Raw genomic sequence first — 27,162 nt, 5'->3', positions numbered from 1 at the left:
TTTCTTTATCCATTCATCTGTGTATGGACACTTGTGTCCACATCTTGGTTATTTTAAGTAGTGCTGCAATGAACATAGGGGTACATATATCTTTTCAAATTAGTGGTTTTGTTTTCTTTGGATAAATAACCAGAAGTAGGATTACTGGATCATATGGTACTTCTATTTGTAGTTACTTTAGAAAACTTCATACTGCTTTACATAAGGCCTGCACCAATTTACATTTCGGCCAACAGTGCATGAAGGAGCCCTTTACTCTATATCCTTGCCAACCCTTGTTTTTTCTTGTCTTTTTGATAATAGTTATTCTGGCAGATGAGGTGGTATCTCATTGTGGTTTTAACTTTCATTTCCCTCATAATTAGTGATGTTGAGCACATTTTCATGTGTCTGTTAGCCATCTGTATGTTTTCTTTGTAAAAATGTCTACTCAAGCCTTCTGCTCATTTTTTACTTTTATTTTTTTAATATTGAGTTTTACAACTTCTTCACATATTTTGGATATCAAACCCTTATCAGATACATTGTTTGTAAATTTCTTCTCTCATTCAGTAAGTTGCCTTTTTATTTTGTTGGTGGTTTCCTTTGCTATGCAAAAGCTTTTTAGTTTGACATAGTCTCATTTGTTTATTTTTGCTTTATTTCCCTTGCCTGAGGAGACATAACCAAAAAAATTATTGTTAAGACCAATGCCAAAGAGATCACTTCCTATGTTTTCTTCTAGGAGTTTTACGGTTTCATGTCTTCCATTTAAATTTTTAATCCATTTTGACTTTATTTTTGTATATGGTGTAAGAAAGTGGCCCAGTTTCATTTTACATGTAGCAGTCCAGTTTTCTCAATATCACTTATTGAAGAGTCCATCTTTTCCTTATTGTGTATCCTTGCCTCTTTTCTCATAGATTAATTGACTATATGAATATGTATGAATATAGGTTTATTTCTGGACTCTCTATTCTATTCCATTGATCTATGTATCTGTTTCTGTGAGTACTATACTGTTTTGATTGCTATAGTTTTGTTGTATAGTCTGAAGTCAGAGAGTGTGATGCCTCTAGCTCTGTTCTTCTTTCTCTAGATCACTTTGACTATTTGGGGTCTTGTCTGAGATTGCATTAGAAGTCCAAGTGGTGACAAGGCTTCAGAGTTTGGGATATAGAAAGTAATGAGCCCATGTAGGGTTATTTAAGATATGTCTAAAAACATAACCATAGGTTATATTTAACACATTTGTTTGCACAAAATCATTTTCCTCAAAAAAATATTGTTCCTGGTAACATGACTGCATAACAAATTATTCCAACCTTAACAACATTCATACTACACTCACAGTTTCTTTGGTTTAGTAATTTAGAAAGAGCAAAGCAGAAATGATTTGTCTCTGTTCCACAATATCTGGAGCCTGGAGTGGGAAGAACTAAAAGCTGGGTTGACTCAACATCAGGAGAACAGAATCATCTGAATGTTCATTCACTCACATACCTGGAACCTGGAATGAAAAAAACACAGAAATTAAGTGTTCAAACTGAAGAGTCTACATGCAGCTTCCCATGTGGCTTGGCTTACAACTCAGTGGCCTCAGGGGTAGGCAGAATTTTTAGGTGGTGTTCAGGGCTCCATCCATGATTGGTCAGCAAAAAATGCAAAAAGCTGCATGGTCTTTTCTGACCAAGATTCAGAAGTTACTTGCTATCATTTCCACAGCATTTTATTGGTTATAAGAAAGTCACTAGCTTACTCAAATTCAAGAGGAGACAGAGACCACACCTCTTGGTGGAAACAGTGTCACATGAGCTAGGAAATAATGTTGTGGTCATTGTTGAAAAGTACAATCTGACACAGAAGGTTTATTTTTTCCAAATGAGTTGTGAGACAAAACTATAGCTTTAGAATAATGTTAACCAGCATGCATTTAATCAGCTTACTAAGCTCTGTGTTAAAGTTATCAGATTCAAATCAAGAATATTGCATAGACTTTGTCTTCATGAAGTATGCAATCCAAATAAACATAAAACATGACTGTAACATTTTAACATGATATTCTTCTTGCTAAAGGTCTGTAGATATCCATTGATGGGGCTTAGACAAAGATTGAATAGTTACAGAGGTTTTGGGGAGATAAGCCTTCAACTAGGTTTGCAGGAGGAGTAATCTATTCAGTTCAACAGAGAGTCCTAGTATGGGACAAAAGCAAATAAGACAAAACCTCTTCTCTCAAAAGAAATAAAAGACAAGACAACTGCACAAAATAGGAATATTAAAGGAGATATGAAATAATAGTAGGGAGAATACAAAAGGGTTTATGAAGATGATACCATGTGAGAATAACTTAGAAAATGCAGAATGTTTGAAATATAAAAGAGGAATGTGGAAGTTCATGATTCTCTAGGTAAGGTTATTCAGAAATACTTATGTAGTCTAATGTGGCAAGAGTATGAAACGGGTTTAGTAAAAGAGTGGAAGGCTCAAAAAGTGGTGAGTCTTATACTTTTCTGAAGATTATGTGCACTCTGGTTGACCAGTGTGTATATGTGAAAAGGAAGGTGACATGATTGGTGGTGAGTTTCAAGAAGTTAGGTCACTCTGGGAGCAATGAAGGATGGAGGGGAATAGAAGAAAGTTGAAAGCAACAAAATCCATCTGGAGTCCCTTCCAGTGGTTGTAATTCTTGTTTATTTTTGATTCTAGTCAAGTCAGCTTCACAACCAGTAGTTATGCATAAAAATGTTCCACAAAGCATTATATTTGATAAAGAAACAATTAACTGTTGAGAATATTGTTTCTCTGATATGTTTTTATTTATTTTCTTATGTTTCATTAGTGGATTAGAACAAATGTTGCTATCCATGTATTTTGGAATTGGCATGAATTTTAAAATTGAAGTAATTCATAATAAATAGCATGCATTGAAACATGTTGAAACTTCTACTCAATTTCCATAGTCTCACCCATTCTGCATTGTGGAATCCTACTGTTCCCTCAAGATATCTTGGATATTCTATGTGACACAGGAACATCTAACTTAGAATCTGAGTAAGGGTACCATTGTCAATCTACATAAAAAATATCATAACCATATTATATTATGGATTATATTATATGCCTTTTATGCATAATTACATATCTTATATATTAAATAATGTAAATATATAAACATTTTCAAATCAGTAAGCTTAAATTCTTCATTATTTTTAAAGAATATATGTTGACACCCATTCTAGGATTTTCTTCCTGTGCCCTACAGGATAATCTTCCAAACTCTCAGGGGTGCATGAATCTCACTTTGGAGATCCCTGGTGTAAGCTTATGGAAATAAAGTTGTTAAGGAGAGGAGATGGAAAGGAAAGAACAAATACAAAATAGATAGAATGGAACTGGCATCTCACTGAATGTAGCATTTTAGCAGGCTGCTCACCCGCCAGGACCGTTGGGGACTGGGAGCTGAGGCTTGGGCTTCAGAAGTTGGATCCCAGGGAGAGGACTGGGGTTGGCTGCGTGAACACAGCCTGAAGGGGGTTAATGCACCATGGCTAGCTGGGAGGTAGTCCGGGAAAAAGTCTGGAGCTGCCGAAGAGGCAAGAGACATTTTCTTCACTCTTTGTTTCCTGGTGCATGAGAAGAAGGGATTAAGAGCGCCACTTAAAGGAGCTCCAGAGACAGGCACAAGCCACGGCTATCAGCGCAGACACCTGAGACGGGAATGGGATGCTAAGGCTGCTGCTGCAGCCACCAAGAAGCCTGTGAGCAAGCACAGGTCACTCTCCACACTTCCCCTCCCAGGAGCCTGGACAGCATGCCATTGCCAGGGTCCAGTGATCCAGGGACAATTTCACCGGGAGAACACACGGTGCACCTCAGACTGGTGCAATGGCCCCTGTGGCTGTAGTCTCATCCCGCTTCCGGACCCCTCCCTCCCACCGGCCTGAGTGAGCCAGGGTCCCCAAATCAGCTGCTCCTTTAACCCCCTCCTGTCAGAGCGAAAAAGAGAGGCCCTCAGGCGACCTACATGCAGAGGCAGGTCGGAATCAAAAGCTGAACCCCAGGAGCTGTGCAAAGAAGAGAAAGGAAAATCTCTCTGAGCAGCCTCAGGAGCAGCGGATTAAATCTCCACAAACAACTTGATGTGCCCTGCATCTGTGGAATACTTGAATAGACAATGAATCATCCCAAATTGAGGAGGTGGACTTTGGGAGCAATGATATATATAATTTTCCCCCTTTTTCACTTTTTGTGAGTGCGTACATGAATGCTTCTGTGTGTGATTTTGGCTGTATAGCTTTGCTTTTACCATCTGTCCTAAGGTTCTGTCTGTCCATTTTTTTTTTTTTTACTACTTAAAAACATTTTTTCTAAATAATTATTTTTTTAATTTTTATTTTAATTACTTTATTTTACTTTATTTTATTTTATTTTATCTTCTTTCTTTCTTTCTTTCTTTCTTTCTTTCTTTTTCTCCCTTTATTCTGAGCCATGTGGAGGGCAGGTTCTTGGTGCTCCAGTCAGGGGTCTGAGCTGTGCCACTAAGATGAGAGAGACAAGTTCAGGACACTGGTCCAAAAGAGACCTCCCTGCTCCACGTAAAATCAAATAGTGAAAATCTTGAAGAGATCACAGTCTCAACGCCAAGACCCAGCTCCACTCAATGATGAGCAAGCTACAGTGCAGGACACCCTATGCCAAACAACTAGCAAGACAGGAACACAACCCCATCCACTAGCAGAGAGGCTGCCTAAAATCATAATAAGGCCACAGACAGCCCAAAACACACCACCAGATGTGAACCTGCCCACAAGAAAGACAAGATCTAGCCTCATCCACCAGAACATAGGCACTAGTCTCCTCCACCAGCAAGCCTAAACAACCCACTGAACGAAATTTAACCACTGGGGACAGGCACCAAAAACAATAGAAAATACGAACCTGCAGCATGGAAAAAGGGGACCCCAAACAGAGTAAGTTAAGCAAAATGAGAAGACAGAGAAACAAACAGCAGATGAAGGAGCAAGGCAAAAACCCACCAGACCTAACAAATGAAGAGGAAATAGGCACTCTACCTGAAAAAGAATTCAGAGTAATAACAGTAAAGATGATCCAAAATCTTGGAAATAGAATGGAGAAAATACAAGAAACATTTAGCAAGGACCTAGAAGAAATAAAGAGCAAAGAAACAGAGATGAACAGCACAATAAATGAAATAAAAAATTCTCTAGAAGGGATCAATAGCAGAATAACTGAAGCAGAAGAACAGATAAGTGACTGGGAAGATAAAATAGTGGAAATAACTACTGCAGAACAGAATAAAGAAAAAAGAATGAAAAGAATTGAGGGCAGTCTCAGAAACATCTGTGACAACATTAAATGCAAGAACATTCGAATTATAGGGGTTCCAGAAGAAGAAGAGAAAAAGAAAGGGACTGAGAAATTATTTGAAGAGATTATAGTTGAAAACTTCCCTAATATGGGAAAGAAAAAAGTTAATCAAGTCCAGGAATCACAGAAAGTGCCATACAGCATAAAGCCAAGGAGAAACAGGCCAACACACATATCAATCAAACTATTAAAAATTAAATGCAAAGAAAAAATATTAAAAGCAACAAGGGAAAGCAACAAGTAACACATAAGGAAATCCCCAAAAGGTGAACAGCTGAACTTTCAACAGGAAATCTGCAATCCAGAACGGAGTGGCAGGACATATTTAAAGTGATGAAAGAGAAAAACCTACAATCAAGATTACTCTACACAGCCAGTATCTCATTCAGATTTGATGGAGAAATTAAAAGCTTTACATACAAACAAAAACAAAGAGAATTTAGCACCACCAAACCAGCTTTACAACAAATGATAAAGGAACTTCTCTAGGCAGGAAACACAAGAGACACAATATACCTACAATAATAAACCCAAAACAATTAAGAAAGTGGTAATACTAACATACATATAGATAATTACCTTAAATGTAAATGGATTAAATGCTCCAACCAAAAGAGATAGACTAGCTGAATGGATACAAAAACAAGACCTGTATATATGCTGTCTACAAGAGACCCACTTCAGACCTAGGGACACATACAGACTGAAAGTGAGGGGATGGAAAAAGATATTCCATGCAAATGGAAATCAAAAGAAAGCTGGAGTAGCAATTCTCATAACAGACAAAATAAACTTTAAAACAAAGACTATTGCAGGAGACAAAGAAGGACACTACATAATGATCAAGGAATTGATCCAAGGAGAAAATATAACAGTTGGAAGTATTTATACACCCAACATAGGAGCACATCAATGCATAAGGCAAATACTAACAGCCCTAAATGGGGAAATCAACAGTAACACAATCAAAGTAAGGTACTTTAACACACCACATTCACCAATGGAGAGATCATACAAAATTAAAATAAATAAGGAAACACAAGCTTTAAATGACACAATAAACATGACGGATTTAATTGATATTTATAGGACATTCCACCCAAAAACAACAGAAAACACATTCTTCTCAAATGCTCATGGAACATTCTCCAGGTTAGATCATATCTTGGGTCACAAATCAAGCCTTGGTAAATTTAAGAAAATTTAAATCATATCAAGTGTCTTTTCTGACCACAATGCTATGAGACTACATATCAATTACAGGAAAAATATATAAGAAATACAAACACATGGAGGCTAAACATCACACTACTTAATAACCAAGAGATCACTGAAGAAATCAAAGAGGAAATCAAAAAATACCTAGAAACAAATGACAGTGAAAACACAATGATGCAAAACCTATGGGATGCAGCAAATGCAGTTCTAAGAGGGAAGTTTATAGCCATACAAGCTTACCTTAAGAAACAAGAAACATCTCAAATGAACAACCTAACCTTAAAACTAAAGCAATTAGTGAAAGAACAACAACAAAAAACCCCCAAAGTTAGCAGAAGGAAAGAAATCATAAAGCTCAGATCAGAAATAAATGAAAAAGAAATGAAGGAAATGATAGCAAAGATCAATAAAACTAAAAGCTGTTTCTTTGAGAAGATAAACAAAATTGATAAACCATTAGCCAGACTCATCAAGAAAAAAAGAGAGAAGACTCAAAACAATAGAAATAGAAATGAAAAAGGAGAAGTAACAACTGACACTGCAGAAATACAAAAGATCATGAGAGATTACTACAAGCAATTCTATGCCAATAAAATGGACAACCTGGAAGAAATGGACAAATTCTTAGAAATGCACAACCTGCCAAGACTGAATCAGGAAGAAATAGAAAATATGAATAGACCAATCACAAGCACTGAAATTGAAACTGTGATTAAAAAAATCTTCCAGCAAACAAAAGCCCAGGACCAGATGGCTTCACAGGCGAATTCTATCAAACATTTAGAGAAGAGCTAACACCTATCCTTCTCAAACTCTTCCAAAATATAGCAGAGGGAGGAACACTCCCAAACGCATTCTACGAGGCCACCATCACCTTGATACCAAAACCAGGCAAGGATGTCACAAAGAAAGAAAACTACAGGCCAATATCACTGATGAACATAGATGCAAAAATTCTCAACAAAATACTAGCAAACAGAATCCAATAGCACATTGAAAGGATCATACATTATGATCAAGTGGGGTTTATTCCAGGAATTCAAGGATTCTTCAATATATGCAAATCAATCAATGTGATACACCATATTAACAAACTGAAGGAGAAAAACCATTTGATCATCTCAATAGATGCAGAGAAATCTTTCGACAAAATTCAACACTCATTTATGATAAAAACCCTGCAGAAAGTAGGCATACAGGGAACTTTCCTCAACATAATAAAGGCCATAGGTGACAAATCCATAGCCACCACATCCTCAGTGGTGAAAAACTGAAACCATTTCCACTAAGTTCAGGAACAGGACAAGGTTGCCCACTGTCACCACTACTATTCAACCTAGTTTTGGAAGTTTTAGCCACAACAATCAGAGAAGAAAAAGAAATAAAAGAATCCAAATTGGAAAAGAAGTAGTAAAGATGTCACTGTTTGCAGATGACATGATACTATACATAGAGAATCCTAAAAATGCTACCAGAAAACTCCTAGAGCTAATCAATGAATTTGGTAAAGTTGTAGGATACAAAATTAATGAAGAAAACTCTCTTGCATTCCTATATACTAATGATGAAATATCTGAAAATGAAATTAAGAAAATATTCCCATTTACCATTGCAACAAAAATAATAAAGTATCTTGGAATAAAGCTACCTAAGGAGACAAAAGACCTGTATGCAGAAAATTGTAAGACACTGATGAAAGAAATTAAAGATGATACAGATAGATGGAGAGATATATCATGTTCTTGGATACGAAGAATCAACATTGTGAAAATGACTCTACTACCCAAAGCGATCTACAGATTCAGTGCAATCCCTATCAAACTACCACTGGCATCTTTCACAGAACTAGAAAAAAAAATCACAATTTGTATGGAAACACAAAAGACCCCGAATAGCCAAAGCAATCTTGAGAAAGAAAAACGGAGCTGTCGGAATCAGGCTCCCTGACTTTAGACTATACTACAAAGCTACAATCAAGACAGTATGGTATTGGCACAAAAACAGAAATATAGATCAATGGTACAGGATAGAAAGCCCAGAGATAAACCCACACACCTATGGTCACCTTATCTTTGATAAAGGAGGCAAGAATATACAGTGGAGAAAAGCCTCTTCAATAAGTGGTGCTGGGAAAACTGGACAGGTACAAGTATAAGTATGAAATTAGAACACTCCCTAACACCAGACACAAAAATAAACTCAAAATGGATTAAAGACCTGAATGTAAGGCCAGACACCATCAAACTCTTAGAGGAAAATATAGGCAGAACACTCTATGACATAAATCACAGCAAGATCCTTTTTGACCCACCTCCTAGAGAAATGGAAATAAAAACAAAAATAAACAAACGGGACCTAATGAAACTTAAGAGCTTTGGCACAGCAAAGGAGACTACAAACAAGCCGAAAAGACAATCCTCAAAATGGGAGAAAATATTTGCAAATGAAGCAACTGACAAAGAATTAATCTCCAAAACATACAAGCAACTCATGAAGCTCAATATCAAAAAAAAAAAAAAAACCCAATCCAAAATGGGCAGAAGACCTAAATAGACATTTCTCCAAAGAAGATATACAGATTACCAACAAACACATGAAAGGATGCTCAACATCATTAATCATTAGAGAAATGCAAATCAAAACTGCAATGAAATATCATCTCACACCTCTCAGAATGGCCGTCATCAAAAAATCTACAAACAATAAATGCTTGAGAGGGTGTGGAGCAAAGGGAACCCTCTTGCACTGTTAGTGCAAACGTCAGTTGATACAGCCACTATGGAGAACAGTATGGACGTTCATTAAAAAACTAAAAATAGAACTACCACACGACCCAGAAATCCCACTACTGGGCATGTACCCTGAGAAAACCATAATTCAAACATTGTCATGTACCACAATGTCCATTGCAGCTCTATTTACAATAGCCAGGACATGGAACCAACCTAAGTGTGCATCAACAGATGAATGGATAAAGAAGATTTGGCACATATATACAATGGAATATTACTCAGCCATAAAGAGTAATGAAACTGATTTATTTGTAGTGAGCTGGATGGACCTAGAGACTGTCATACAGAGTGAAGTAAGTCAGAAAGAGAAAAACAAATACCGTATGCTAACACATACGTATGGAATCTAAAAATAGAGAAAAAGAAAAAAGAAAATGGTCAGAAGAACCTAGTGGCAAGACGGGAATAAAGATGCAGACCTACTAGAGAATGGACTTGTGGATACAGGGAAGGGGAAGGGTAAGCTGCGACAAAGTGAGAGAGTGGCATGGACATATATACACTACCAAACATAAAATAGATAACTAGTGGGAAGCAGCTGCATAGCACAGGGAGATCAGCTCGGTGCTTTGCGACCAGCTAGAGGGTTGGGATAGGGAGGTTGGGAAGGAGGGAGATGCAAGATGAAAGGATATGGGGACATATGTATATGTATAACTGATTCACTTTGTTATATAGCAGAAACAGACACACCATTGTCAAGCAATTGTACTCTAATAAAGATATTGAAAACAAAAAACAAAACAACAAATAAAAGCATGCTAAGTATGATTAAATAAATAACAGTGATAATTGAAAACATAAGTAGAATCTATAAAAATAATATGGTATGCTTAAAAAGAACTAAATAGAACTTTTAGGAACCATTAGTAAGTTCCACAATTTTTTTTTTAATATCTTGGGATTTTGATTGTGACGTGCATTACATTTATTGAAAATTATAGTGACTGCCATTTCAATCTTTCCACAGAGAAACAAAAATTTCTTACTGGATAATATTTCTGGTTAGTTTTATTCCAAGATATATTTTGGACTTGGCATGATTACTAATGGACTCCCTTTCCATTGCATTTTTATAACTGCTTGCATATAGGAAAGTGATTAATTTTTTGTAAGATCCTATCATTATAAGCTTATTTTTTCTAATACTTTTGCAATTGATTCTCTGTCAGTCAAAACATCCATAAGTTATTGTAGCTTTTGCTCCTCCTTTCCAGTACATAATTCTTTTTGTTTCTCATCTTGCACTGGCTAGGAATCTAAGAGTATTCAACAGTAGTACTGATAGTGGACATCTAAATCTTTTTTTTCCTAAATTCACAGGAATATGTCTAATTTTTCATTCATAAGCTTAAGGTTGGCAGAACGTTTCTAGTACAGGGTTCAGCAAATCCATGTGCCAAATACCCAGTAGTCTGTGTGTTATTAAATAAAATTTCACTGGAAAACAGCCATACCTACACTTATCCACAGATGGGTGCTTTCAAGCTCCAATGGTGAGCAGAGTTGAGTACAGATTGCAAAGCTAAAAATATTTCACTATCTGGCCCTTTGCCCCCCAAAATTGCCAAAAAATACAAAGAAATTATATATATATATATGTATATGCCAGAGTTACGAATTATACATCTATAATTTCTTTGGAAATCTGGCATATTGTGAGCTTTTAAAACAAATTAAATATTGAACTACATCGAATACTTATGTTCAACTATTGATATGTTTGTTTTACTCCTTAATCTCTTAATATAACATGTCTCATAAATTATAATATTGAAGAACCATTTTATCATTAGGATAGTCTCTATTTGTTCATGATATCATATTATAATACACTGAAAATTTTAATTTAAAAATACTGTATTTGTTATATCTGCACCTCTAAAAATAATATTGTTTTATGCATTTTGTATACTATGTATCTGTCTCATTTTAATATCATTACACTTGTCACATGGAGAGAGTAGTGAAATCTTGACTAGTTAATACATCACATTAAATAAATATTTTATTCTGAGATGGTTTAATTAAAAAATTATCATGAAATTATGCAAGCCTAGTGAGTTTTTTGCAGTACTTTTGATATCTATTTTCAATTTATTCCAGCATATTTGCTCTATTAGCATGCTCAATGGCTCTTGAGTGACTTTTTATTTTTTCTAAAATATATTCATTTCTTCTAGCTTTGCAGTTTTATCAATAAATAATTTTATATAGCAATGGTCATCTATTGACAAGACACTGACTCTAGCAGTGCATGAGGATATTTGTTTCCTCCCATTCTGCATAACCCTAATAGATGTTATTGCCAATTAAGAAATAAATGACACTCTAATAGTTTCAAATTGCACTTCATTGTTTCAGCAATGTGCATTTCCCTGAACCTGAGAGAGTAAACACATATATATACATGTAATTGGATTTACTTTTCTTTGAACGTTTTATTTATATCCTTTAACTACTTTTCCTTTTGAGTTATCTTTTTTCTTATTGATTTGTACGTATCTTTTGTATAATCTGTAGACTATCACTTTGTCGATTATAATATTGCAATTATAATAATTATAGTATTCTTCCAGAATGTGGTTTGTCTTTTAAGTTGGCTTATAGTTTGTGTGTAGGTGTATGGAAGTAACAAGATCAAGGTCTCTCATCCCCAACTCTGAATTGGCAATTCCTAACTTTGCCAAGGAAATCTAATTTTTACCTTCTGCAACAAACAATTTACCAAGGTTTGGTCCCAGAAGTTGTGTGAACGTCAAGGTTCAGGATCCTGTGCCTGTGTCCACCTCCTACTTTTTGTAGCTTCAGGCTTCAACCACAACTTACCATGGGAGATTCTCTTATTTTCCACTTTCATCTCTGGAAATTCTCTTTTCCTTTCTTTAATTTGGCTATTATTTTAAAAATTTGAAACATTTAATATATCAGTTTTAATGCTTGCAGTAAAATATAAAAGTTTCAAAATATCACATTTCTGCTTTTGTCTTAATTCCTTATTTCTACTTTATTTTCTAATGCATATATATGTTATATACATATAACGTATATAGTGTGTGTATGTCTGTTCACCCATAGCTTATATTAAGGGGTGAAGTGGGGGTTGGGGAAATTCAATTAATTTAATTTAGCTTGCATTAATTTCTAATGAATGTAATTAAGATTAATCTTCCCCTCTGATTATCTATTTGGCTATATCATTAAGGATGGTATATCTAGTGGTTTTTTTCTTGTCCTTCCTTTATGAATAGCCTAACTTTAACCTTGATTTTAAATATTAGTGTACTTTAAAAATACAAGTGATTAGTTTTGACTATACTCTTAAAAGACAGTTTAAATTCTGTCTTTATTGTGTTTTTGTAAGATATCATATCAAGTGAATTCTACTTTAGGCAGTTATTGGGTTAATGTGTACTCTTGTGTGCATGTACATGAACGTGCTCAAACATGTGTGTGCTTTCTTGTAAATGCCTTCTTCTATTGAATACAACCCCCCACAAAGACACATATATGCACACAGGCTGAGCCTCAGAAGACCACAGATATCTGAGTTGTTCTAGGTATGAGAATTGGCAAGAAGTGCTTTTTTCTGGCAAGGAATGCAAAGAATACACACCAAATTAAAGCTATAGGATAACACAAAGAGCAACATTCCCAAGGTTTTTTCTCCCCCTTTCACAGAAGTGAGTTTTGATGTACTGCCACATCAGAAGAGCCCAGATCATGGACTTGCTGCTTTTTGCCCTCTACAGGTAGTGAAGAGTTGTGGTCTTATTTTTCAATCCAGTCACTATTATTTTTTTTCCTTCAAATATTACTTATACCCTTAATTATGCAATTTATTTTGAAAACATTACTTATATGTCCATATGCATTTGAGACTATGGCAAAGTCAATGCCCATTTACATAAATCAAATTTTACTTCCCAATACCATTAAACAGCTTGTAGTTAACCAACTCTCCTGCTGAGAAAAACTAGAATTTTAGGTAAAATACAAAGTCACCATGGGGCTGCTGAAGCAATGAGTATGAGGGAGCCAAGATTCTTTATGAAGATAACCAGAAAGATGTCAGCTGATGGTCTGCATCTGCTTGTTTCCTAGGGCCATTTGCCAATTTTGAATGGAGGGCAAGAGGCCAAACATAAGTGGTGTTCGTGGTCAGAGGGCCGCTGCTGGGAGAGTGAAAAAACATCTGACCATTTGCCTGTCTTGTGGAGCTTATGAGAGAATATTGTAGTCATGGGTAGCCAACTTGTCTTATTTCTGGATATAATTAAAATGGATACAGTTAAAATGTAAGGAAGTTCAAATGGGAGCAAACAACGTGATTTCTCTATAAAACAAATATGAAATATGACATACAATTATATATATGAATAAAATAAAGGTAAAGATTGACACCATTTATTTTTCTTGCTTTTCTATTATTTTCTCTGTGAACAAATGTGAGTATGCAAACAAAAACACCTTGAATCTGGATTGAGATCCTCTATAGCAAGGGCTAAAGTTACTTCAGTGGGCAGGTTGAGTGGTAGAAATCAGAGTTCTAGTAAAGATGAATAGAGTATGTTTTTTCTCACCTCAAATTATCCATATCAACTTACTGAGATATAAACACCCTTTAAAAAGCCTCAGTAAGTGCAGGTATTGCCTTGGGTCTTAAGAGTGACTGTAAATATTTTAAGAGCACAGTTAAATACATCAAAATGATACCAGTCTCTTGGTTAGTATCTGTTAAGCCCTTATAAAGAAAGTAGTGTATTGTGAAATGTCTCTGAATTTCACATATAGGGTGTTTCTCTATTTTGTTTATTATTCTAATTCTATAGTTCTGGCAGACTGGGAGGTCTAACTAGTTTAATATCTTTAGTGTTCTTCATAACTATCTGAATAAAGCATGTTTTAATATCCTTCTGTCAAAATCACAACAGATTTTCATTTAAATTATTTTTTAAGATAAAGCACAACGTTAAATCAATTGAAGAAACAGTAGTGGCCTCCAGCTGTGGTATATTATTAGATTTTTAACACATCAAATGATTGAAAAATGTAGAGCATCATTTTAAAGATGTTAATCACCATTAGCCTTTGGCAATGAAGGGATGCAGTTTTGCTGTCCCTCCTCCAAACATGTTTAGCTGTGCCTAACACATTCATAGCTCCAGTTATTCCATAAAAGAGACCTCCAATAATATATGTGTATCATATCACCCAAGTAATTCAATTTAACTTTACAGATTTTACATTATCTTTTCTCTTCCAATATCTCATAACACCCATCTAAGATAATAAGAATCTTTTGTAGTCTGCTGGGCAGCATGATCCTTGGGAATGCCAGGTTTCCTCACAATATTTCACCCTCAAAAATAAAAGGGTCTTCTTTGTTTTATGTCATATGTGCATTTTACTGAAATCTCTATCCTCTACTCATCTGAAACAATCTGTTCAGTTAACATGACTTTTGAAAATAATGACTCACAATGGTTATGCAGACTTACAAACAGCACTGAAAGGTGCTTGCTCTGAGAGCAGCTGAATGGCCAGGGTCTCTAATCTGCATGACCAGCTGAATGTAGTGCACTAAGGAGGTTTTATCTCCATGTCTCTGTCCAGGAAAGGGGCTTAGGCATGAATAATAAGTGAAGCCCTTGAATCCAAGGAGGTGGTTGAAGGTCATTATGTTTTCTGAACCACTGAACATAACATAATTATTTCTGGATTTTGAATTTTCTTGATCCATCAGGACTATTTGAAGTTTCAGAGCAACAAGTCTGACCATAGCCAAATACACACAAATTTCACATCTAATTATACCCATGTGTCTATATAGTAAGAGTGATAGTTGTATTACTCATCTTCTTCCATTTTTCTAATTGAGTTTTTGATATATATTTGTATATATGTGTCTGTCACTATAATTATAGATGTTTATTTTCTTTACATTTCTTAAGTTCTTCAAAGTTGATATATTGCTATATCTTTCCAATGGAATTTATCTTTTATCAATCATAAATATCTCTCCTTGTTCCATTAAATTCCCTTAAATTCTTTCCAACATATTTTCTTTTGTGTTACATTGATAGGTTCTCTCCCACTTTATTTTGTAATAATGTGTGTGGTGCATCATCAAACTTTTTATTTTCAAGTTTTGGACATCTTTCTGTTTCAGCTGTGTTTCTCAAAAATAGCTGGATTTTAAAAAAATTCCCCCAATCTTTGTATAATGATAGTAAAAATAAGAGCTAACATTATTGTTCTCGTACTATGGCCAGGAGCTCTTCTAAGTGCTTTAAACATAGAAAAGATTGAATTCCCAGGATCATTTTAACAGATAGTTATTAATCCCACTTTACAGGCTGGACAGCTCTCTCCCAGATGGTGGAGAGAACACTCCTAGTCAACAGCCTGGCTCCAGAGTTCACACTTTAACCACTCACTGTCCCTCTTCACGTTTGGGGCTTTTTTAAAAATTTTTTTCATGCACTACATTTAATGGGGAAAGAGAGAAGACATATCAGAGAATATTAATGTCTTATCCTAATTGATATAATTTATTAGAACTTATTTAGCTACATGGTATGGCATGGGAGAAGCTGCCATACCACTTTTACAGTCCATCAGGAAGTTAAGGGTGGGAAGATATCTATTATAACAAAGTGAGATTTGTGGCAGTCTAGAATTGAATACTGAATTATTTCATATACACTAAGCATGATGTGAAACTCAGAGACGGAGGATATCATGAATAGCTTTATTTTAGGTATATTGAAAAATAGTCATGTATTCAACTTACAGTTACCCTCATACACATTTTTATTTGCCATGCCAAATAGTTATGTCTTTTTGAGTAGACTAGTTTAGAAGTACATATGCATTAATAAATACAAAAATGGACAGAGATGTCGAAGGGGAGACAGACTCAACTTCTTTCTTCTCAGCAACAACTGTGACCCAAACATGTATGTTGACTTGTTTAGTCATCATAACTATTCTGAAGGCAAAGGAGAAAAAGGAGGAGAAACAAATATTTATTAACCACTTTTGTACCAGGTGGTACCCTTTTCACTCGTCCATGCATGTATGAATATATGTGTATATAAATACTGATACTGAGCAGGACCCTGTGGGGCTCCTGGGCACAAAACTCTTTCTGTGTCACCCATTTCTTGATTAGAGGAAATAGGCTTCACTCAGCCTCCATGACCGATCTTCCCTGGGTTCCAATGAGCAGGTTCAAACAGTTGCTAATTAGGGAAGGGACACTTTTATATTCCCTTCAGATCCAAATATCCTTCCTCCCTAGAGGTAACTACTATTATAAAAGTGATATGTGTCTTTGCAGTAAATGCTTTCATAGTATGTTACATTTGCATATATCCATAAACAAAATTTATTGTTGTTTGGCTTGTCATTAAATCTACATTAAATCTATCATGCTCTATATATCATTCTAGATCTTTCCTATTTACTCTAACATAAGGTATATGATATTTATTATTTAGTTGAGTTGCTCTGTGGTTTTACACCTTATGAATATATCATAATATATGATAGATCCTCCTATTGATAAAACTTTATACTGATCAGCTGTTAGTGATTGCAAATAATTCTTCAAGTAGATTATATTTTCCTTGTGCAAGTAAAAGTCTTTCTATGTTAAACTCTGAGATGTCATTTCTGGTTATCTGCAAATTGACTTGATATCACAAATTATTTTTTCTCCAAAGTCACTTAAACTATCTGCAGTTTCTGGAAGTTACCATTTCCCTAAATCCTTGCCCAATGTAAGATCAGTCTTTAATTTTTCCATAGCACTTTTCGAATTAAATGGTTAAATTCCATGGAAATTCCTGCTACAACTGTGATTAAAATAATATTGAATTTTTAGATTAATTTTTAGGAAAATTATATCTTCATAGTATTGAGCCTTTATAGCCAAGTATATGTGTCTCATAAATATTTAGATTTTTCTTCCATGCCCATCAGTAATATTTTGAAAATATTTCCATAAGGTTCTTGCATATGTATTCTATATTCCATTCACGTAAGTACAGTTTATAAAATATATAAATATATATGATTTTTAAAAAAATTGCCACTATGTTGTAATTGTTGAAATTGTTCAGCTATATTTCTGAACTCTCTTTCTAGTTATAATTGTTTGTGTATTATCTCATACTTTCTATACCAACAATCCTGGTATTTATGTTGTTACAATATTTTATATTTTTATAATTCTTATACTTCATTTCATATCCTTTTTCCATTTAATAATAGAATCTCAAGTTGCATAATAATGGGGAACTCATTTCTACCTTTTTTTCTTATCTTAAAAGGTACACACTCAATGTCTTATCATTTGGAACTTTTTTTAAGGGCATAAGTAGACACTTTATTAGATTAAGGAAGTTTCCTTCTATTCATAGTTTAATACAAAATTTTAAAATTATTTTTAATTATGAATGAGTTTGAATCTGATGGATACAATTTATTTTTCCATCAAATTGTTTTTATCCATTACTATGTTAATATAACAAATTATATTTTAGATGATTTTTGAATTTTACTGAATATTGTTTTTCCTCCATCAAATTAGGTTTTTATCTGTTACATTGTTAATACAGTTTAATTATATTGTATGATTTATTAGGTTTTCTATCTTTATTATGTTAATATAATAAATTGCATTGCTAGATTCTGGGATAAATCCAATTTATTCCACCTATTTTTAGTAAAGTACAGTGCAAAATGTGTTTGTAAATAATTTACTTATGAATTTGTTATCATTATATATATGCTTATACTTTTCTTAGGTTATCCTGTCCAGTCATCAAGGTTGTCTAAACTCACACAGTGATTTAGGTATATATCTTTTCCTTTCTAGTCTGTAACCATTTGTATCTGAAAGAAATGTATGCTCTTGAAAGTTTATAAAAACAGACGATCTGACCTGAGTGTATTCTGGGGGTAGGAGAGTCTATTCTTGATGACTGCCTTAATTTACTTTAGTTTGGTTGGCTTATTCCATTTTTACTATTGCTTTCTCTCAATACATTTCTTTAATCAAACGTTGTTATCTTTGAGACACCCTCCTGATCATACTTTATCGTCTGGAGATAATCCAGCCTGGTGTTTCTATAGTTCTGCTGCCTCCCTGTCGTTCTAGGATATCCCTTTCTGCTCATTTTAAAAACCATCCTCCCTCTTCTCCTTCTTGAATGCCCAGTCTCAGGAATCTCAGGTCTTCCTCTTTGTTAATTTGTCCCTGATTTTTTAGAAACCATTCAAAAGTATCTAGAGGCGAGGGAAATAACAGTTTTGAAATTTTTGTTAGATTGAATGTCTTTATTCTATTATCTCCTTCGATAGATGATTTGGGTACAAATTCTAGTTTGAAAACCATTTCTTCTCAAAATTGTGAGGAAATTTCTTGTATTTCAGATTCACTGTTATTTCTATAAAGCCCAATGACATTTTCATTTCTTCTTCTATATATGTGATATGTATTTTGCCCCTGTCTGAAAGCTTTTAGAATTTTCTCTTTACTTTGATATTCTAAACAATCATTATGATGGGTTTCTTGTAGGGAGGGTTTTTTTGTTTTTGTTTTTGTTTTGTTTTGTTTTGTTTTTCTTCACTTGTTCGGATAAGCACTTCATTGACCATTTTGTCTTAAAACGTTTTCAGTTCTGGAAATTTTTTTCTGATTACTGTTCATCTTTTCTTTCCCTTTGTTTTCTCTGTTTTTACAGGAATGCTTATTGATACTGTGTTGGACCTCCTGGTTTGATATGCCTAACGTTTAAACAATTTTTTACTTCATTTAACATCCATCTCTTCATCTTTCTGTGTTGCCTACTGTAATAGTTCATCAACATTTTTTCCACATTTCTAATTTATTTTTTTTAATTGAAGTATAGCTGATTTAATGTTTCAGGTATACAGCTAAGTGATTCTTTATATATATATATATATATATATATATATATATATATATATACACACACACATATATATATACATATTCTTTTTCAGATTCTTTTCCATTATAGGTTATTACAAGATATTAACTATAGTTCCCTGTGGTATATATAGTAGGTCCTTTTTGTTGATCTCTTTTATATGTAATAATGTGTATCTGTTAATCCCAAGCTCCTAATTTATTCCTCTCTTTCTTGCTTACTGCTTTAGTAACCATAACGTCATTTTCTGTTTGTGAGTTTCTGCTTTGTAAATAAGTTCATTTGTATCATTTTTTTAGATTCTACATTTGTCTTTTTCTATCTGACATACTTCACTTAGTATGATAACCTCTTTATCCGTCCATGTTGCTGTAAATGACATTATTTCATTCTTTTTATGGCTGAGTAATATTCCATTATATATATATATATATATATATATATATAATATACCACATTTTCTTTATCCATTCATCTGTCAATTGATACTTAGGTTGCTTCCATGTCTTGGCTATTGAAAAGAGTGCTGCTATGAATTTGGGGTGCATACATCTTTTTGAATTAGAATTTTCATCTTTTCTGGATATATGCCCAGGGGTGGGATTGCTGGATCATACGGTAACTTTATTTTTATGTTTTTAAAGGAACTTCCATACTGTTCTCCATAGTGGTGCACCAACTTACATTCCCACCAACAGTGTAGGAGGATTCCCTTTCTCCCCTTCTCCAGCATTTAATATTTGTAGGCTTTTTAATGATGGTTATTCTGACTGATGTGAGATGATACCTCATTGTAGTTTTGATTTTCATTTCTCCAATAATTAGTGATACTGAGCACCTTTGCATGTATCCATTGGTCATCTGTATGTCTTCTTTGTAGAAATGTTTGTTTAGGTCTTCTGCCCATTTTTTGATTGGGTTGTTTGTTTTTTTGATATAGAGCTGTATGAACTCTTTGTATATTTTGGAGATTAATCCCTTGTCAGTTGCATTGTTTGAAAATAATTTCTCCCATTCCATAGGTTGTCTTTTAGTCTGTTTATGATTTCCTTTGCTGTGCAAAAGCTTTTAAGTTTAGTTAGGTCCTGTTTATTTTTATTTTGTTTTTCATTACTCTAGGAGACAGATCCAAAAAAAAAAAATATTGCTGCAATTTATGTCACATAGTGTCCTGCCTATATTTTCCACTAGGAATTTTATAGTATCCTGTCTTACATTTACATCTTAAATCCATTTTGAGTTTATTTTTGTATATGAAGTTAGAGAACATTCTAATTTCATTATTTTACATGTAAGTGTCCAGTTTTCCCAGGACCCCTTATTGAAGATACTGTTTTTTCTCCATTCTATATATTTGCCTCTTTTGTTGTAGATTAATTGACCATAAGTTTGTGAGTTTATTTCTGTGTTTTCTATCTTGTCCCATTGATCTATGTGTCTACTTTTGTGCCAGCACCATACTGTTTTGATTATAGGAGCTTTGCAGTATAGTCTGAAGTCAGGGAGTGTGATTCCTCCAGCTCTGTTCTTCTTTCTCAAGATTGTTTTAGCTAGTCAGAGTCTTTTGTGTTTCCATACACATTGAAAAATATTTTGTTCCAGTTCTGTGAAAAATGCCATTGGTAATTTGATAGGGATTGCATTGAATCTGTAGATTACTTTGGGAATATGCTCATTTTAACAATATTTATTCTTCTGATCCAAGAACATGATACAGTAAGTCCCCTACACACAAACAAGTTCCATTCTGACAGCGTGTTTGTAAGTCCAATTTTTTTTATAAGTCCAACAACATTGGCCTAGGTACCCAACTAACACAACTGGCTATACAGTACTGTACTGTAATAGGTTTATAATACTTTTCACACAAATAATAAAAAAGAAACAAACAAATGCAAAAAATAAAGAAAACATGTTTAATCCTACAGTACAGTACCTTGAAAAGTACGGCTACATCACAGCTGCTTTTATGCTTGCTTCCAGAAATCCTGGGCTTTAAATAAAGATACTGTACTACTGTAATCTATACAGCACTCTATAGTTAAGTACACAAAAGCACAACCACTTGTAAAGGATACACACATATGACAATGTATGCCAGATATGTGAACAACTTATGTGATTGGTCATGCAAACACAAGTTCGCATCTTTGAAAGTTTGCAACTTGAATGTCTGCATGTAGGTGACTTACTGTATATCTTTCCATCTGTTTGTGTTGTCTTTGATTTCTTTCATCAGCATTTTATAGTTTTCAGAGTACAGGTCTTTTGCCTTCTTAGGTAGGTGTATTCTTATGTATTTTATTATTTTTGATGAGATGGTAAATGGAATTATTTCCTTAATTTCTCTTTCTGATATTTTACTGTTAGAGTATAGAAATACAACAGATTTATTCAGGTATATTAATTTAGTATCCTGCAATTTTACCAGATTCATTAATGAGCTCTAGTAGTTTTCTGGTGGAATCTTTAGGATTTTCTATATATAGTATCATGTCATCTGCAAACAATGACAGTTTTACTTCTTCTTTTCCAATTTGGATTCCTTTTATTTCCTTTTCTTCTCTTATTGCTGTGGCTAGGACTTCCAAAACTATGTTGAATAAAAATTACGAGAGGCATCCTTGTCTTGTTCCTGATCTTAGAGGGAATGCTTTCAGCTTTTCACTGTTGAGTATAATGTTAGCTGAGGGTTTGTCATATATGACATTTATTATGTTGAGGTATGTTCCCTCTATACCCATTTTCTGGAGAGGTTTTATCATAAATGGATGTTGAATTTTATCAAAAGTTTTTTTTTCTGCATCAATGGAGATGGTTATATGTTTTTTATAGTCCAATAAAAGAATCAATGTATCACATTAATTGATTTGTAGATATTGAAAGATCCTTGCATCCCTGGGACATATCTCACTTGATCATGGTATCTGATATGTTTAATGTACTGGTGGATTCAGTTTCCTAGTATTTTTTGAGGATTTTTCCATCTATGTTCATCAGTGATATTGGTCTGTAATTTTTTGTGTGTGTGGGTTTTTTTCTGGTTTTGGTATTAGGGTGTCGGTGGTCTCATAGAATAAGTTCAGAAGTGTTCCTTCCTCTGAGAATTTTTGGAATAGTTTCAGAAGGATAGGCATTAACTCTTCTCTAATTGTTTTGTAGAATTCACCTGTGAAGCCATCTGGTCCTGGACTTTTGTTTGTTGGGAGTTTTTTTAAATTACTGATTTAACTTTAGTACTGATAATTGGCCTGTTCATATTTTCTACTTCTTCCTGGTTCAGTCTTGGGGGATTGCACCATTCTAAGAATTTGTCCATTTCTTCTAGGTTGTCCATTTTATTGGCTTATAGCTGCTTATAGTAGTCTCATTATGCTTTGTATTTCTGTGGTGTTGGTTTTAACTTCTCCTTTTACTTTTCTGATTTTATTGATTTGGGCCCTCACCCTTTTTTTCTTGATGAGCCTGGCTCAAGGTTTACCAATTTTGTTTATCTTTTCAAAGAAACAGCTTTTAGTTTCATTAATTTTTTAAAAATATCTTCTTCATTTATTTCTGCTCTGACCTTTATGATTTCTTTCCTTCTACTAACTTTAGGTTTTGTTTGTTCTTCTTTCTCTAGTTGCTTTATGAGTAAGGTTAGTTTTGTTTTGTTTTGTTTTGTTTTTTTGAGATTTTTCTTTTTCCTGAGGTAAGCTTGAATCACTATACTCTTCACTCCTAGAACTGCTTTTGGCCTATGGCCATGTAACCATGAAGGCATCCAATCTCATATGATCTTGTAAGTTAAACAGGGTAAGGCCTGGTTAGTATTTGGATGGAAGAACTGCTTTTGTTTCATCCCATAGGTTTTGGATCCTCATGTTTTCATTTTCATTTTTCTCTAGGTATTTTTTGGCTTCCTCTTTGATTTATTTGATCCATTGGTTGTTTAGTAGCATATTGTTTAGCCTCCATATGTTTGTGTTTTTTGGAGTTCTTTATTCCTAGAGTTAAGTTCTAGTCTCATAGCATTCTGGTCAGAAAAGACACTTGATATGACTTCAATTTTCTTAAGTTTACCAAGGCTTACTTTGTGGCCTAGGATTTGATCTACCCTGGATACTGTTCCAAATGCACTTGAAAAGAATGTGTATTCTGCTGCTTTCAGGTGGAATGCTCTATAAATATCAATTAAATCTATTTGGTCTAATGAGTTATTTAAGGCCTGTGTTTCCTTGTTGATTTTCTGTCTGGATGAACTCTTCATTGATGTAAACAGGGTGTTAAAGTCCCCTATTATTATTGCATTGCTGTCAATTCCTCCTTTTATTTTTGTTAATAATTGTCTTACATATTTACAATTGTTATATCTTCTTCTTGGATTGATCCCTTGATCATTATGTCTCTTGTAAGAGTCTTTATTTTAATGTCTATTTGTCTAAGTATTGCTACTTTGGCTTTCTTTTATTTTTTTATTTTTATTTTTATTTTTTTTAGTGGTATGCAGGCCTCTCACTGTTGTGGCCTCTCCCGTTGCGGAGCACAGGCTCCGAACGTGCAGGCTCAGTGGCCATGGCTCACAGGCCCAGCTGCTCTGCGGCATGTGGGATCTTCCCGGACTGAGGCACGAACCCATGTCCCCTGTGTCAGCAGGAAGACTCTCAACCACTCTGCCACCAGGGAAGCCCTGGCTTTCTTTTGATTTCCATTTGTGTGGAATATCTTTTTCTAGCCCCTCACTTTCCACTTACTAAATCTGAAGTAATTCTTTTGTAAGCAGGATATATATGGATCTTATTTTGCTATCAATTTAGCCAGCCTGTGTCTTTTGGTAGGAGCATTTAGTCCATATACATTTAAGGTAATTTTTGCCTACCACCAGGAGAGTTCATGAAGATGAATACTCCCCAACATGTCCTCCACAAGTGTCTATGTCCCTAAGGTGAGCCACAGCCACCCCCTGCCTCCCCTGGAGACTCTCCAACACCAGCAGGTAGGTCTGGCCCAGGCTCCTATGAATTTACTGCTTTTGCCCTTGGCCCTGGTGTATGTGAGACTTTGTATTTGTCCTTTAAGAGTGAAGTCTCTATTTCCCCGAGTCCTGTGAAGCTCCTGCAATTAAGTCCTGCTGGCCTTCAAAGCCAAATTGTCTGGGGGTTCATCTTCCTGGTGCTAGACCCACATGCTGGGGAGCCAGACATGGGACTCAGAACTCTCATCCCTGAGGGGAACCTCCACAATATAATTATTCTCCAGTTTGTGGGTCACCCTCCTGGGGGTTATGGGATTTGATTATCCCTCCTACCCATCTCATTGTGGTTCCTTCTTTATGTCTTTAGTTGTAAAAGGCCTTTTCTGGTAGGTCCCAGTCTTTTTCATCAATGGTTGTTCTGTAGATATTTGTGATTTTCATGTGCTCAGGAGGTGAGCTCAGGTTCTTTCTACTCTACCATCTTGGCCACTCTCCCTCTAATTTATTTGTTTTACATCAGTTCTCTTTTTTATTCTTTTGAATAGCAAGTCATTTTAATATGTGTTCCATTTCTAATTTCATCTTATTTTTTTCATCAATGAAATATATTTTATACCTCAGTATATTAAAATCTGTGTTAAAGTTTTCTTCTCATCTCTGATGTATTTATATTTTTCAAAGTTTCTGATTATAAGATTTGTTTTGGCCCCTACCTTTCATGTTAGCATCTTTGTTCAACTGCCTCAAATGTCTGGTGGATTCTTTGTTTTTACTCTTTCTTTCTTTCTCCCTTTATTTCTTTCATTTAGATATAATAAGAGTATATATATATATATATATATATATTATAGTGAAAACACTTGGTGTCGGGCAGCGTCTTTCTGACAGACAGGCTTAAATGTAGAGTGAGCACTGACATGGGTCCCAACCACTTTTTTAAAGGACCAGTAAATCTAAGATGAGTAACCATTAACTTTTGGAATGGCAATTTACTCCTTGCATCATCCTCCAAATTCTACCAGTGTATGGTGTGGGGATGAGGTTTTAGAGTAAAGAGCTGGTGGTATTGGAAGCTTAGCTACCATTATTCTATAAAGTGAGCTGAGAAATTTTGACTTCTACCTAATTTTCAACTGACAATCTCCACATGTGAATGTGCCTGTGAAAATATTAACAGTAGCTTGGAAGATATATCTAATAGTTTTTAAATTTTCATATAAACTTGATTTAGATACACAAGCCACTAAAACATCATGTTGTTTTGTTTTATGCCATAATTATAGCTACTGAATGAAGTTATACTAGTTATCTCCTGTTTGTAAGACATATTTAATATGATTAATCATTAATTATTAATTATGTTATATTTTCTAAATTTAATTAAATGTGGAAAATGCCCAATCTTTATGGGAAAAACTGTCACCATGAGAGTATTGCATAAATGAATATGACCGCAACATTGACCATGTAGAAAACACAGTCTTGGTCTCTTTATCCCTCCTATCTATTATTCCAAACACAAACTAAGGAAAATTTTTCTTTGGCACCAGAGTTTCTCTAGGCAGCTACTAATTTTGTATTATTAGTATCTCTGCTGTTATATCCACCACAGTTTGGAGGCAACCTTCCTAGATGGACGTTCCTTCAATTACTTATTTAATTTATCACTAATATCTACTCTTAATCTGTCAGTGTTTGCCTCTGGGTTTGGAGTCTATCCATGGTTTTGCCAGTTCTTGCACATAGAACACCTTTCAGGATCTGGGCTGGGCTATGGTACTCCTTGAAACTTGCCTATCATGATTCAATCCATATTCTATTTTCCAGAAACTTGTCAAATCTCTAATCCACTGATATCTTCTCTTCCTGTAATTATCACAATTATGAATGTACTTTAACTTTTAAAATTGTTCTTTCAGTTCAATTTTTGACCACTGGAAGAAGACAAGGTATGGATGTGCTCATTTTCCCACCCTAAACTGGAAGCCTTGACAGAAAATGTTGTACACAATGCCTTAGGAAAACTAATGGATGACTTTCTTTGAGGTTTATAAAAGCCTCCTCTACTTGAAGGTCATATATTCATAATATCCTTCATTTTTTAATGTATTTACTTTTAACATTTAACTGGCATAAGGCATTTGAAATATATTTTAGTATAATCTAAGAGGTGAAGATCTAAATTTTGGTTTACAAGTAGATAAGAAACTGTTCCGAGATCTTTTATAGAATAACTCAACCTTTCTCATACTAACTGGATAAACATGTGTTAAATATAATCCAGTCAATTTCAGACTATTTTATGCCACTTAACTGATCTTTTATCTTGCATTGCATTATGTGGTTTTAATTACTTTAGATTTATAACATGTATTAATATTTAGTATAACCATGGTTCAGTCTTCTTAAGTCAATGCATGTGTCTTTCTTATACATCATTCCCATATGCTATATTGTGTGTCATGCTGATTTGGACCCTTGAAAGAAACTGTTTAAAGAAGCAGTGTGATAAAAAGAATCTTAGACAGCACCCAAATGCAACTGCAGTCTTTCAATGGGGAAGAGACAGAATGTCAGAAGGTAATGTGACTTAGTGAACATTCTGGTCAGTTACTAAATCCATGAACTCCTGACTCCACTCCAGGCACTCTGTTTATCATTTCATGCAACCTGGTCTGTTCACCACTTTCTTCCAAGTGTGTCCTAAAACCTTGAAAGAGATTATTTCCTAAGTACATCTCTCTGTTTCTCTCCAGACACTTCAGGAAAATACACAGAGAATGAAAGCCCATTTTTTGCACAGCTTTCACTAAACAAGAGCTCTACTTCAAGGAGAAAAATTGGACACTACCAGATATTATGG

The sequence above is a fragment of the Mesoplodon densirostris genome, chromosome 14, assembly GCF_025265405.1.
Source record: "Mesoplodon densirostris isolate mMesDen1 chromosome 14, mMesDen1 primary haplotype, whole genome shotgun sequence".
NCBI classification, from domain to species: Eukaryota; Metazoa; Chordata; class Mammalia; order Artiodactyla; family Ziphiidae; genus Mesoplodon; species Mesoplodon densirostris.
The sequence above is the reverse complement of the archived record's forward strand: the minus strand, read 5'-3'. Positions refer to the sequence as shown.